Raw genomic sequence first — 13,620 nt, 5'->3', positions numbered from 1 at the left:
TATCATTTGAATCTCTGCTTTCCCACTGTCTTCTTCTCCAAACACGCATGGTTTCCTTCAATGGCAAGCTGTATGATCCTCTCAGATGAAAAATACCAGGTACAATCTATGCACGACTAATCAACTGTCGGATTTCTCATCTCGGATGAAAAATACCATGTACAGCTACCACACGGCTAATCATCTTTCGGTTCTCACTAGCGTCGAAATAGGACCCTTATCCTTTTGCACACTGTCACTGCGCCCTACATTCGTGAGTTTGAAGCTCGTCACAGTCATCCCTTCCCAGATCTTACTCGGAATGCCACAGACAAGGTTTAGACTTTCCGAATCCCAGGAATGCTGCCAATTGGTTCTAGCCTTTGCCACGAAGATTCTAACCTTCGGACTCGGTCCGTGGATTAGAAACCCAAGAGATACGCACTCAAGCTGTCGCCCAATGACTATGTTGAGCTCAGATAGAACGGGAGTGGTTGTCAGGCACGCGTTCATAGGTTTGAGAATAATGATGAGTGTCACGGATCATCATGTTCTCTATATTAAAGTACGAGTGAGTATCTTAGAATAAAATCAAGCGTGATTGAATAGAAAACAGTAGTAATTGCATTAATCCATTAAAACACAGCAGAGCTCCTCACCCCCACCTATGGGGTTTAGAGACTCATGCCATAGAAGATACAATATGAAGTGTAAAATATCATAAGTCCTAAACTGAATCTCTAAAAGTAGTTTTTATACTAGACTAGCAACTTAGGTTTACAGAAAATGAGTCACTAAGTGCAGATAGTGCAGAAATCCACTTCCGGGACCCACTTGGTGAGTTTTTGGGCTGAGCTTTCAAGCTTTCACGTGCATATGCCTAAAGTTGGAGTTAAACGCCACCCTGGGTGCCAAAATGGGCGTTTAACGCCAAGAAATGTTCCGTTCTGGCGTTTTACGCCAGAAAGTTTTTGGCTGTGTTTTAACGCCCATTTGGGCCATAAAATCTCAGGCAAAGTATGGACTATTATATATTTCTGGAAAGCCCAAGATGTCTAATTTCTAACGTAATTGAGAGCGTGCCAATTGGGTATCTGTAGCTCCAGAAAATCCACTTAGAGTGAAGGAGGGTCAGAATCCAACAGCATCTGCATTCCTTTTTCAGCCTCTGAATCAGATTTTTGCTCAGGTCCCTCAATTTAAGCTAGAAAATAACTGAAATCATAGAAAAGCAAACAAACTCATAGTAAAGTCCAGAAATATGATTTTTGAATAAAAACTAATAAAAATATAATAAAAAGTAACTAAAACATATTAAAAACTATGTAAAAATAATGCCAAAATGGGTATAAGTTATCCGCTCATCAGAACTCCCATGGCAACATGTGGAGAATCAATTGAAGAGCATAGCATGAAGGAGATATTAGAAAATTTGGTGGAGAATAAGGAGTAGGATTTTGTATTGGAACAATTGGAGGAAGCTATGATTGTAGTTGAAGAGGAAGAAGTGGTTGAAGATTTAGGAGATGTTGAAAGTCCATGGGAATGTAGAATCATGGAGCCCTCTTCCAAGAAGCTTGAAATTGATGTTGTGGAGGGTGTACAACCTCCAAAACATATCATGGTTGAAGATTTTGAAGAGGTTTATCGAGAGATGGATTCAATCATTGGTGAATTCTTATCTACAATTGAATCCTCTCTCATTGGACTTGAAATAGAGATTAAAGAAGAAGAAGCACAACCTCTTATGCCCTTGGTAAACAATGAAGAAGAAATTGAGTTAGAAGGAAGCCACCAAGAGGAAGAGGTTGAAATTGAAGAAGCTTGCTTAGAGGTGGAGGTGATTAAAGAAGAGCACAAGAGAGTGGAGCTTGCAAGGCCATTGGAAATACCTCTCCCCAAGCCATCACCATCTATTCTTTCATTCAAGTGGGTAAATCTCTCATCTCTAAGCTTAATTAGCCCATTTGAATATGGTTTACTTGAGACGGATGGACAACTTAGAGTTCTTTATGGCTTTAAAAGCAAAAGGGAGATGGTTAGTGGTTGGCATTGTAATTCAAAGTCCATGATGGTTGCATGCTCAAGGTTTAATTGCAAGGGTTGGTGTAGAACTAGATCGCTTGGGTCTAGGATGATGTTTGGTCGCTTTAGTAAGAAGTCATCTTGCTTGCCACCTGGATGGTCTAACGAGAATCAACTTGAAGACGGGTGTCAAAAAAAGTGTGGGATCCCGGATCGCCTAAGGAGGACCAATTTTGGGAGCTCATGGTGTGTGAAGAACTCCACCAAAGCTTGAAGGCATTGATTTTGAAGAATGGAGCTTATTGGAGACTCAAGCATTGGTGGATGTTCAAGGATAGCTTCAAGCACAAGCCACCTTGATGAGGAGCTCCCCATAAGTCCAACTTAAGGACAATAAACAAAAGTGCTAGGTGGGAGACACCCCACCATGGTAAAATCTTTTCATTTTCTCTTTTGTAAATAAGGGTAGAATTAGTTTCATTTCATGTTTTGATTGGTTTGTTGAGTTTAGTTGGTAGTTAGGTATGCTAAATAAGGTTTTATGGTGTTTTGGTAGCAGTTTGGAGGTTTGGAATGCTTGGTTTGGTGCAAGAACATGGAAAAATTTTGAAAAACAGAGCACAAACCCATGCGTACGCGTGCCACACGCGTACGCGTGCCACACGCGTACGCGTGATCCAAGTTTTTTCGACCATCCACGCGCACGCGTCACCCACGCGTACGCGTGGATACAAAATTTTCACCCCCAAGTCAAATTCCCAAGAGTTGTGTGAACTTCACGCGAACACTGTGCTGGGAACACAACTTCCCTCCACGTGTATGCGTGGGGAACGCTCACGCATCGTCTTCCCCCCGTGCCCATCCACGCGTGCGCGCTTATGGCGCGTACGCGTCGGTTGCTTTGCGTGCCACTCCGGTAACTCACCACGCGTACGCATAACACACGCGTACGCGTCGCTTCCATTTCACCATCCTACACGCACGCGTCGCTGCACGCGTACGCGTGGATTGCCTGTCTCACTACTCTTCTTTTCTTCTCTTCTTTCCTTTTCTTCTCTTCCCCTTTCTTCTTTCCTTCTCTTACCCATCATCCAACACTACCAAACACCATTTATAGCCATTCTTTTTAGTTAGTTAATTGTTTAGTTAGTTAAATTTTCATTTAATTTTTTGTTTATTTTTTCATTATAAGTGTTGGATTATTAATTTTGTTTACTGTTTATTGCTGCTGATTGTTGATGAGATGTTAGTTTAACATCATTGTTGTTAATTGTCATTGTTGGATTCTCTTGTTAAGGTTACAAATTGTTACTTGGTTTGAGTTTTTAATGCTTAATTTTGTGAACACTAAGTGAATGACATTGCCTTCAAGCATGTTAAATCTTTTGAATTGCATGATTTGGTCACCATGTGATTTGAACCCATTTCTTTGAGTAGGCAAGTTCGTGATGGATGTTATGCATTTATCTTAATGCATTGTACTTCTTGATCATATGCATCCATATGTTTTTGGCTTGAATATTTTTATGCTTCTTTATTGCTTGTTTGGTTGTTTTATCCTACGAGTTAAGAGCATCTCAAGCACATTAGGATGAATGAAGTGCATGTTCCTTTTTGTGTAATTGTGACATAGCTCTGTATGATAGTGTGTGTGTCCTAAAGGGCGCCTAATTTAGAATTCACACACTTGTTTCATTAATATCACACTAATTCACTAACTTTCATTCTAGTGATTAGTACCTCATCCCAACAATGTTCGCTTCCTTGCTTTTGCTTTTACTTTTCTCACTATCCTGTCTTCTATTTTCAGGATGAGTCATTATAAGCTAAAACGGAAGTGAAAAAGGAACACGCAGCAACCAGTTAATCCGCCAGCTGAAGGTGGCAACTTGGAAAGTCGTCGTACCCCCTTGCTCATCATTGAATGCACCGAGGACGGTGCAAACTTTTAAGTGTGGGGAGGTCGTCCGACCAGTCGGATTTTTGGGTGACAAATTTCTAATCCCAACACTTTTGCATTCCATATTTTAGGTCTTTTAGGATTTGTAGTTGCATTTTCTTATTTTGCATATATATACATAATAAACTTAGTCAAAATAATGAAAATTTTCAATTTTTATTGAACTTGCTTCAATTATATCTTGTGGAGCATATTTTGAGCTAAGAAGACAAGCTTGTGAGTTTTGAGCCTAATGGTGTGGTTACATTTTATAACCGCTTATTTTCCTTCTTGTGTGCATTATTCTCTCTCTTTGATTGTGATCTTTGATTTGTTTGATTCTTTATATCCATTATTTTGTGTATACATGCATTTATATGATTGAGGCCATCATTTCATTTAGCTCACTTACCCAAATAGCCTACCTTTTATCTTCCTTTGTTGACCAACTTTGGGCCTATAATAAACCCACTTGTTCTTAATTTAGCACATTACAAGCCTTAAAACGAAAAACAATAATTTTCCTTTACTTGGATCTATGATTAGCTTAGGCTAGTGAGTGTGTGCATCATTCAAGTGTGGGAAAACTTGGGATATTGGTTGGAAAAAGGTGTGTGTTGTATTTCTATTGTAAACATTGGGAATTGGGTACATACTCATGTGTTAATTAAATGTAAAACCATATGCATTGATACTTTTGTGTATACTTTATTGCAAAAAGAAAAAAAATGAGAAAAGAAAAAAAAAATATATATATATATATATATCAAGAAAAAAAAGAGAGAGAAAAATAGAAAAAGAAAGAAAATAAGAAAAGCAATAAAAAGGGGACGAAATTCCCCAAAGCGAAGTCCAATAAAAATCAATGCATATGAGTTGTGATCAAGAAAATAATGCATGAGTATGTGGAAAAAAGTGAAGAATGGGTAGTTAGGTTAGCTTTGAAATTGTATAGGTTGGTATATAGGTTAGGTGGGAAGTTTAGGTTGATCAAAGATTCAAATTTCAAGTCCACTTGACCATATGCATCCTACCTTGACCTAGCCCCATTACAACCTTGTGGAAAGACCTCATGATAATTGTATGCATGCATGGAATAACTATTGATTGTTAGATGAAAAAAACATCTTGGAAAGCATGATTAGGGGAGAATTGAGTAAATCAACCCCTATACACTTGAGCGATTAGAGCGGATACACATCCGGTGAGGGTTCGATTGCTCAATTACATGTTTTCACCTAGATTCATCATTTTTCTTACAAGTTTGTAAAATCTTTAATAACTCAATTTAATTGTGGTTTGGATTGGTTGTTAATACCTTTAGCCCTTATGCTTATATATGTATTCTTGGGAATTGATTTATTTTGACCAAGCAATTGCATTCATTTAGATAGTTGCATATAGATAGATTACATTTAGATAGTTTACATTAGAATAAATTATGATACCCTTTGTCTCTTTCTTGGTTTAAGCATGAGGACATGCTCGGTTTAAGTGTGGGGAGATTTGATACACCACTATTTGGTGGTGCATTCTATGTTGAATTTAGGGGATTTTATCACCCTTCTCCCACATTTATTCCATGAAATGACATGGTTTCGTGTATTTCTCCTAATTTGTGCTTAAGAGTGAAAACATGCTTTTTAGGCCCTTAATTGGTTAATTTTAGTTCACATTTGATTCCACTAGATGCCTTGATGTGTGTGTTAGTAATTTCAGGTTGAAAAGGCTAGGAATGGATTAAAGGAATGAAGAGAAAAGCATGCAAAGTGGAGAAACCATGGAAAATCAAGGATTTGGGATGCACTCATCGATGCGCACGCGTAGCAGACTGATAAACCACTATTTTATAGTTTATATTGTGTTTAATTGTGTGGTTTTGTCATGATCCTTACCCACTTATTCATCAATTTAGCATGCATTTAGATTTCCTTCCTAAATTCAGTACATGTTTGAAAATTGCTTCCTAGAGACTTTAATTATTTATTTTTAATTCTCCTTTATTCCATTCGATGCCGTGATCTATGTGTTAAGTGTTTCAGATTTTATAGGGCATGAATGAGTTGGAGATTGGAAAGGAAGCTAGCAAAAATGGAAGGAACACAAGAATTTGAGGAGATAACCAGCGAGAAGTGACGCTGTCGCATGGCTCACGCGACCGCGCGAAGGAGCGCAATTCGCAGTGACACGGCCGCATGGCTTGCGCGACCGCGCGGATTGGAAAGCGCAAGCGACGTGGTAGCGTGGACGACGCGAACGCGTGGAGAGGAAAAAGCGCAAGTGACGCATCCGCATGGACGACGCGATCGCGTGACATGCGCGATCTGCATAATCTGCAGAATTCGATGGAGGCGATTTTGGACCTTATTTCGGCCCAGTTTTCGGCCCGGAACAGCAGACTAGAGTCAGAGAATATGCAGAAACAAGGGACACATTCATTCAGTAGTTTTAGATCTAGTTTTTCACTCTCTTAGGTTTTTCTCTCTAGTTTTTAGAATTTTAATTTTCAATTGGTCTTAGCATTGGAACAGTGAGAAGAGTTATTTCCTCATCAAGACTTCATCATTCTAGTTTGTTCTCTTAACTTGGTTCTATTCTTCCATGTTCTTTGTTATGTTAAATTTTGTCATTCAGATACTTTTATGATTATTTAATGCAAGGATTATTTCTTTTTAATTCAATTTCAATTCCAATAATCATGTCTTCTTTTAATTCCCTTTCATGCGCTATGGATTCTTTATTTACAATGCGTGAGTAGTTTCCTTACTTGATGGGGAGTTGATTAAAAGGAACTCTTGAGTTTGAAGGATTGAAAGAAAATTTGTAATTGGGTTAAATGTTGGATTGCTATCCTGTCATCGATGCCAATCCCTTTGAACTAAGTGGGTTGCAACTTGTGAACAGATCTGGCATTCCCACTTGTTTGACTTTCCCTTACCTAGTAAAGGATAACCAAACAGAACAACCATTAATTATAAATTAATCTTACAATCACACCATCAATGATAGAGATTCTAAGCAATCAATTCCCAGTCAAGGCTTTTATTTATATTATTTAAAAATCCTCAATTTAAATTCCAATTTACTTAGCTCAACTTCTTGGAACATCTGATTAATAAAATAGCACACTTTTCTGCAACTCGTTGGGAGATGACCTGGGACTTAAAACTCCCAGTAATTTTAATTTAAACTCTTTGTGACATATTTCTAAATTGATAAGCAGATTCTCAGTGAGTTAAGAACTATACTTGCAACGTAACCATTTTAATAAATTTTTAATTCACCAGCTTCTGCTTCCCATCAATTTTTGGCGCCGTTGCCGGGGAGTTGCAATAGAGTGCTAATTTTATTAATTAGAATTTATTTATTTGCATTTTATTTAATTTTGCTACTATGAGCTGCATGTTTCTTCCGTCAAATGACGCGTTCACTTCCTGATCCGCGCTTGCTAATATTCGATCCTGAAATTGAAAGGACTATTTCACGAATAAGGCGAGAACAGCGTAGGTTAACCCGCTCTGAGGGCGGATCTGAGGAAGAAACCAGCCCCCATTCTACTGATTCGGTTGTTTTACATGCAGAAAACATGGCAGCTAGAAGAGTTACCATTCAGGAGGAAGGAGCTCCTGATTTTACAATGCAACCATTTCAAGCGCATCATCCAGCGGTAGCTATGGGTTTTGAAATAAAGACCGCACTGCTAAATTTGATGCCCAAGTTTCATGGCCTACCTGCTCAAGAGCCTATCAAGCACTTGAGAGACTTCCAGGCAGCCTGTTCTACTGTCAGGCGTGATGGCACTGATGAAACTTCAATTCTGATGAAAGCTTTTCCGTTCTCTCTTGAGGGAAAAGCAAGAGAGTGGTACTACACTCAACCTCTAGCAAATGTATCCAACTGGGATACACTCAGAAAGGAGTTTCTGGAGAAATTCTTTCCATCTGAAGTTACTGATAAACTGAGGAAGGATATCTCTACAATTGTTCAGGATGACAATGAGACTCTCTTTAAATACTGGGAGCGCTTCAATAATCTTCTGGAAGCATGCCCCCACCACATGATTGACAAGATCATGCTACTCAGCTATATCACACAAGGTATGAGGCCCCAAGATAAGACCACATTGGAAAGTGCCAGCAATGGGTCTATGAAGAAGTACAAGACCACTGATGAAGCTTGGCAATTGATCAGTGATTTAGCTGAATCTACTCGGAACCATAGATAGAAGCAAGGCCGTTCAAAAGCCGTTGCAGAAGTATCTTCTGGCATAGAGACTGCTGCTCTAAATCGAAGCATCTGTGAGATGACCAACCTGCTGAAGCAAATGCAATTGAGTCAACAAGCTCAGCAAACTCAACCGCAGCAAAACCAACAACTAGTTCCACAAAGAATTTGCGGAATTTGTGCTGATTATAGCCATTACACTGATGAATGCCCTCAGCTCCAACAAGAAGACAACATGGTGGCATCCACCCACAACTTCTATGACCGCCCCAACCAAGGGTACAATCAAAGTGGAAATAATAACCATGGATGACAGGACAATTCAAACCAGAATTGGAGAGACAACAATAATAGGGGAGGCAGAGATAACCAGGGAAATCAGAGGTAGAATAATAACAACAACAGGCAGCAAAATCAACCTTACCGAGCACCTCACCTAAGGCAAAACCAAGGACCACCGAACAATCAGCAGCAAACCTCTCAATTTACTCATTCTTCTGTATCTTCTAATGAAGATTTATTACAAGCTTTTGAAAAAAGACAACTGGCCATGGAAAATACCATCGTGAACAGTATTAACGCCAGTCTGAATGGTTTCACCTCTACTCTGCAAGCTCTTATGACACAACTTGGTTCAACAAAAAATTCCAGTAACCAACCTTCAAGCACCACTGGAATCCCCTCTCAACCATTACCCAATCCAAAGGGAGGCATTAATGCCATCACCCTGAGGTCCGGAACCACACTGCAGGAGAGGAATTAGGAGGAACCAAGCTCACCAGAATACGCCTCAGTTGAAGAGGTGGTAGAAATCGAAGATGTTGAAGAGGAAGAGGACATACAGGACATAGCTGAAGAAGAGATAGCTCAACCACAGGAAGAAGCACAAAAAGGCGCAGGCACCACAGAAAACACTACTCCCATTTCATTTCCACAACTTGCAAGGAAGCCCAGGAAGCAGCTGGAACCTGATCCTAAAATGGTAGAAATATTCAAAAAGGTTGAGGTAACTGTTCCCCTTTTTGATGTTATTCAGCAGGTACCTAAATATGCAAAGTTTCTAAAAGACTTATGTATCCATAAAGACAAAATTAATGAATTAAAAACTATTCCTTTAGGTAGTTCTATATCTGCTTTAATGGGAGGATTACCTGAAAAATGTAGTGATCCAGGTCCTTGCATAGTTAGTTGTACTATTGGTGGTGTAGTAATTTATGATTGCATGTGTGATCTAGGAGCATGTGTCAGTATAATGCCTTTGTCTATATATGATGTTTTAAGGCTCCCTCCCTTAAAAAGGTCGGCAGCTCGTTTTGTGTTAGCAGATAAAATCATTATTACAGTGGCTGGAGTTGCTGAAGATGTTTTGGTGAACATTAAAGGGCTCACATTTTCCACTGATTTTTATATCTTGGAGATGCCCCATAATGATTCAGATAAGCCATCATCAATCCTACTTGGAAGACCATTCCTGAAGACATCAAAATTCAAATTGGATACTTTTTCAGGAACATACTCCTTTGAAATAGATGGCCGCATAGTGATCTTCAATCTGAATGGAGTCATTGACAACCCCCCAGAAGATCGTTCTATCTTCCAGTGTAATGTCATAGACGAGAGTGTGGCTGAAGTTCAAAAAGAAGAGTTTGAAGAGAGGCACACTGGACAAGATCCAAGTGTGAGGACCCTCTTAACTGACAATGAGGACACTTCACCATTTTCGCAAGCCCCAGATATTCCAGAGCCTGCCCATGATCAAAAGTTAGAATTGAAACCTCTCCCTCCACATCTCAAATATGCTTATCTTGAGGATGAGCAGAAGCTTCCGGTTATTATTGCAAAGGAACTGACTTCTCAACAAGAAGAGCAGTTACTTGATGTACTGAGGAAGCATAAGAAGGCAATTGGGTGGAGTTTGGCAGACATAGTGGGAATCAACCCTCAGGTATGCGAGCACAGAATATTTTTAGAAGAGGGAGCAAGACCTGTCCGTCAACCCCAGAGAAGATTGAATCCCACCATCTTGGAAGTTGTCAAAAAGGAAGTGACCAGACTATTGGAGGCCGGTATCATATATCCCATTTCAGACAGTGAATGGGTAAGCCCAGTACAAGTGGTGCCCAAGAAGTCCGGAGTCACTACCGTGAAGAATGAGCATGGAGAGCTCATAGCAACTAGAGTTTAGAATGCTTGGAGAGTCTGCATTGATTATAGGCGTCTCAACCAAGCTACCCGTAAGGATCACTACCCACTTCCATTCATTGATCAAATGCTGGATCGCCTGTCAGGTAAATCACATTATTGCTTTCTAGATGGTTACACAGGTTATTTCCAGATTCATATAGCTCCTGAGGATCAGGAAAAGACTACTTTTACATGTCCTTTTGGGACTTATGCTTATAAGAGAATGCCCTTTGGCTTGTGCAATGCACCAGCCACCTTCCAAAGGTGCATGATGAGTCTTTTCTCTGATCTTATTGAGGACTGTATGGAAGTTTTTATGGACGATTTTAGTGTTTATGGTGATTCTTTTGACCTTTGCTTAGATGGATTATCTAGAGTATTAGATAGATGTGTTAATACAAACCTTGTATTGAATTTCGAAAAATGCCACTTTATGGTAAAGCAAGGAATTGTATTAGGACATGTGGTATCTAATAATGGCATTTCTGTAGACCCAGCAAAGGTGAATGTTATTTCTAGTTTACCTTACCCCTCTTCTGTGAGGGAAGTCCGTTCGTTCCTTGGCCATGCAGGTTTCTACAGGAGATTTATTAAAGACTTTAGTAAGGTGGCACTTCCCTTATCCAGATTACTGCAGAAGGACATTGAGTTTGAGTTCAGTGAAGATTGCAAACAAGCATTTGATAGGCTGACGACTGCTCTAACTCAAGCCCCAATTGTGAGAGGACCCGACTGGAGCCAGCCGTTTGAAATCATGTGCGATGCTTCCAACCATGCAGTAGGAGCAACGCTGGCTCAGCGTGAAGGTAAGGACCCTTTTGTTATTGCCTATGCGTGTAAGACTTTAGACACTGCCCAGTCCAATTATACTACTACTGAGAAAGAGCTACTTGCTATTGTTTTCGCTCTGGATAAATTCCAAGCTTATTTACTTGGTACTAGAGTAGTAGTGTATTCGGACCATGCAGCTCTAAAGTATTTATTAGCTAAAAAGGAATCCAAACCAAGACTTATACGTTGGATACTGCTGTTACAAGAATTTGATTTAGAAATAAAGGATAGGAGTGGTAATCAAAATTTAGTAGCAGACCACTTGAGTCGCCTTGAACATATTAAGGATGATTCTACTCCTATAGATGATAATTTTCCTTTTGACAACCTGCAAGCAGTATCTGAGGTAGTCCCTTGGTATGCACCTGTTGCTAATTATTTAGTTAGCCGCACATTTCCTCCACATTTTTCTAAACATCAAAGAGACAAGCTGAAAAGCGAGTCTAAATATTATATATGGGATGACCCATATTTATGGAGATGTAGCGCTGACCAGATAATTAGACGTTGTGTACCTCAATCAGAATTCCAGTCCATTTTAGAGGCCTGTCACTCATCTGAGAGTGGAGGACACTTTGGCCCTCAAAGAACAGCTAGAAAGATCTTAGACTGCGGATTCTGGTGGCCTACTCTTTTTAGAGATGCCGCTGAGTTTTGTAAATCTTGTCACCCATGCCAGAAATTTGGTAACATATCCAGGATGGATGAGATGCCTCAACAATATATGCTTTTCTGTGAAATTTTTGATATATGGGGCATTGACTTCATGGGTCCATTTCCAAATTCTAGTGGATATTTTTATATATTGTTAGCTGTGAATTATGTTTCCAAATGGGTGGAAGCAATTCCTACCCGCACTGATGATGCTAACACTGTTGTTTCCTTTGTGAGAAACCATATTATATGCCGCTTTGGATCACCACGAGCGATCGTGAGCGATCAAGGCACCCATTTTTGTAACAGGAGACTAACAGGCTTGATGAAGAAGCATGGGATAATCCATAAAGTTGCAACAGCTTACCATCCCCAAACTAATGGGCAAGCCGAGGTGTCAAATAGAAAAATTAAGCGTATCTTGCAAAAGATAGTAAAGCCTCATAGAAAAGACTGGAGCACCAGACTACAAGATGCACTGTGGGCATACAGAACAGCATACAAGACACCCATTGGGATGAGTCCCTTCCGCTTGGTTTATGGAAAAGCTTGCCATCTCCCAGTTGAAATAGAACACTGAGCCTTCTGGGCAGTTAAGGAGTGCAACATGGGAATTGAGAATGCTGGAGCTGAAAGAAAGTTGCAACTGCAGGAACTGGAGAACCTTCGCCTGGAAGCCTATGAGAACTCCAGAATATACAAGGAAAAGATTAAAGCTGAGCATGATCAAAACATCAAGAAGAGAAAGTTCCAACCTGGAGATTTTGTTCTCCTTTACAAATCTCGACTGAGGCTCATGCCCGGTAAGTTGAGATCAAAATGGGAAGGTCCATACAGAGTAGAGAAGGCTGAACCGTACGGAGTCTATCACCTGAAGGGAACTTATTAAGGTTAATGGACAGCGCCTGAAGCTATACCATGGTGAGAAAGTGCAGAAAAATAAGGAGCTTGAGATCTTCCGTCTGGAAGATCCCCACATTGCAGCAGATTGAGCTATTGGAGCGTCCAACTTACGGACGTAAAAGCAAAGTGCTTGGTGGGAGACAACCGACCGCGGTATGATCGTTCTTTTCTTCACTCTTAGTTTTTCTTCTTTAATAACTCTTCTCTTTATTAGTGCCTTCGTGCTCTTTCAATTACATTTCTTTTTTTTAAAAAAAAAAAAAATTTGCCGCGCGACGCGATCGCACCAGCGACGCGTCCGTGTGGCATGGGGAGTACAGAAAAACAAAAATGAATAAAAAGTTATGCAGGAGGAGCGCTGGGGTCGTGCCAATGGCACAAATTGACCCACGCGACTGCGTCCCTGACGCGTTCGCGTCGCATAGCAATCATGGCCTCCCACACGACCGCGTGTCCCACGCGGCTGCGTGCCCTGCATTTTCGACGTAAAAGGGTGCACAACGCTATATTGCGCGAGAGTGGTGCTGGAAGCACAATCCCTATCACGTGACCGCGTCGCTGACGCGGCCGCGTCCCTGACGCGGCCGCGTCCCCTATTTTATAATGCACACTCATGCGATCGCGTGACCCACGCGATCGCGTCACCCAATTTTGGCAATTAAAATGAATCGAGCAGAGAGCTGTGCTGGAGCGAGGCTGCACTCGCGCCAGCAGCGCAACACAGGTCACGCGACCGCGTGACCGACGTGATTGCGTCCCCTTCCCTGACGCGTCCCCACGCGAACGCGTGCCCCAGGCGGCCGCGTCGCATGCGCTGTACAGCTAAACCCCAATTGCCAAATTATCTTATCTTTCTTTCCTCCAAATCCTAATTTTTCTTT

The sequence above is a fragment of the Arachis ipaensis genome, chromosome B7 (assembly GCF_059453495.1).
Source record: "Arachis ipaensis isolate K30076 ecotype BB chromosome B7, ASM5945349v1, whole genome shotgun sequence".
NCBI lineage: Eukaryota > Viridiplantae > Streptophyta > Magnoliopsida > Fabales > Fabaceae > Arachis > Arachis ipaensis.
The sequence above is the reverse complement of the archived record's forward strand: the minus strand, read 5'-3'. Positions refer to the sequence as shown.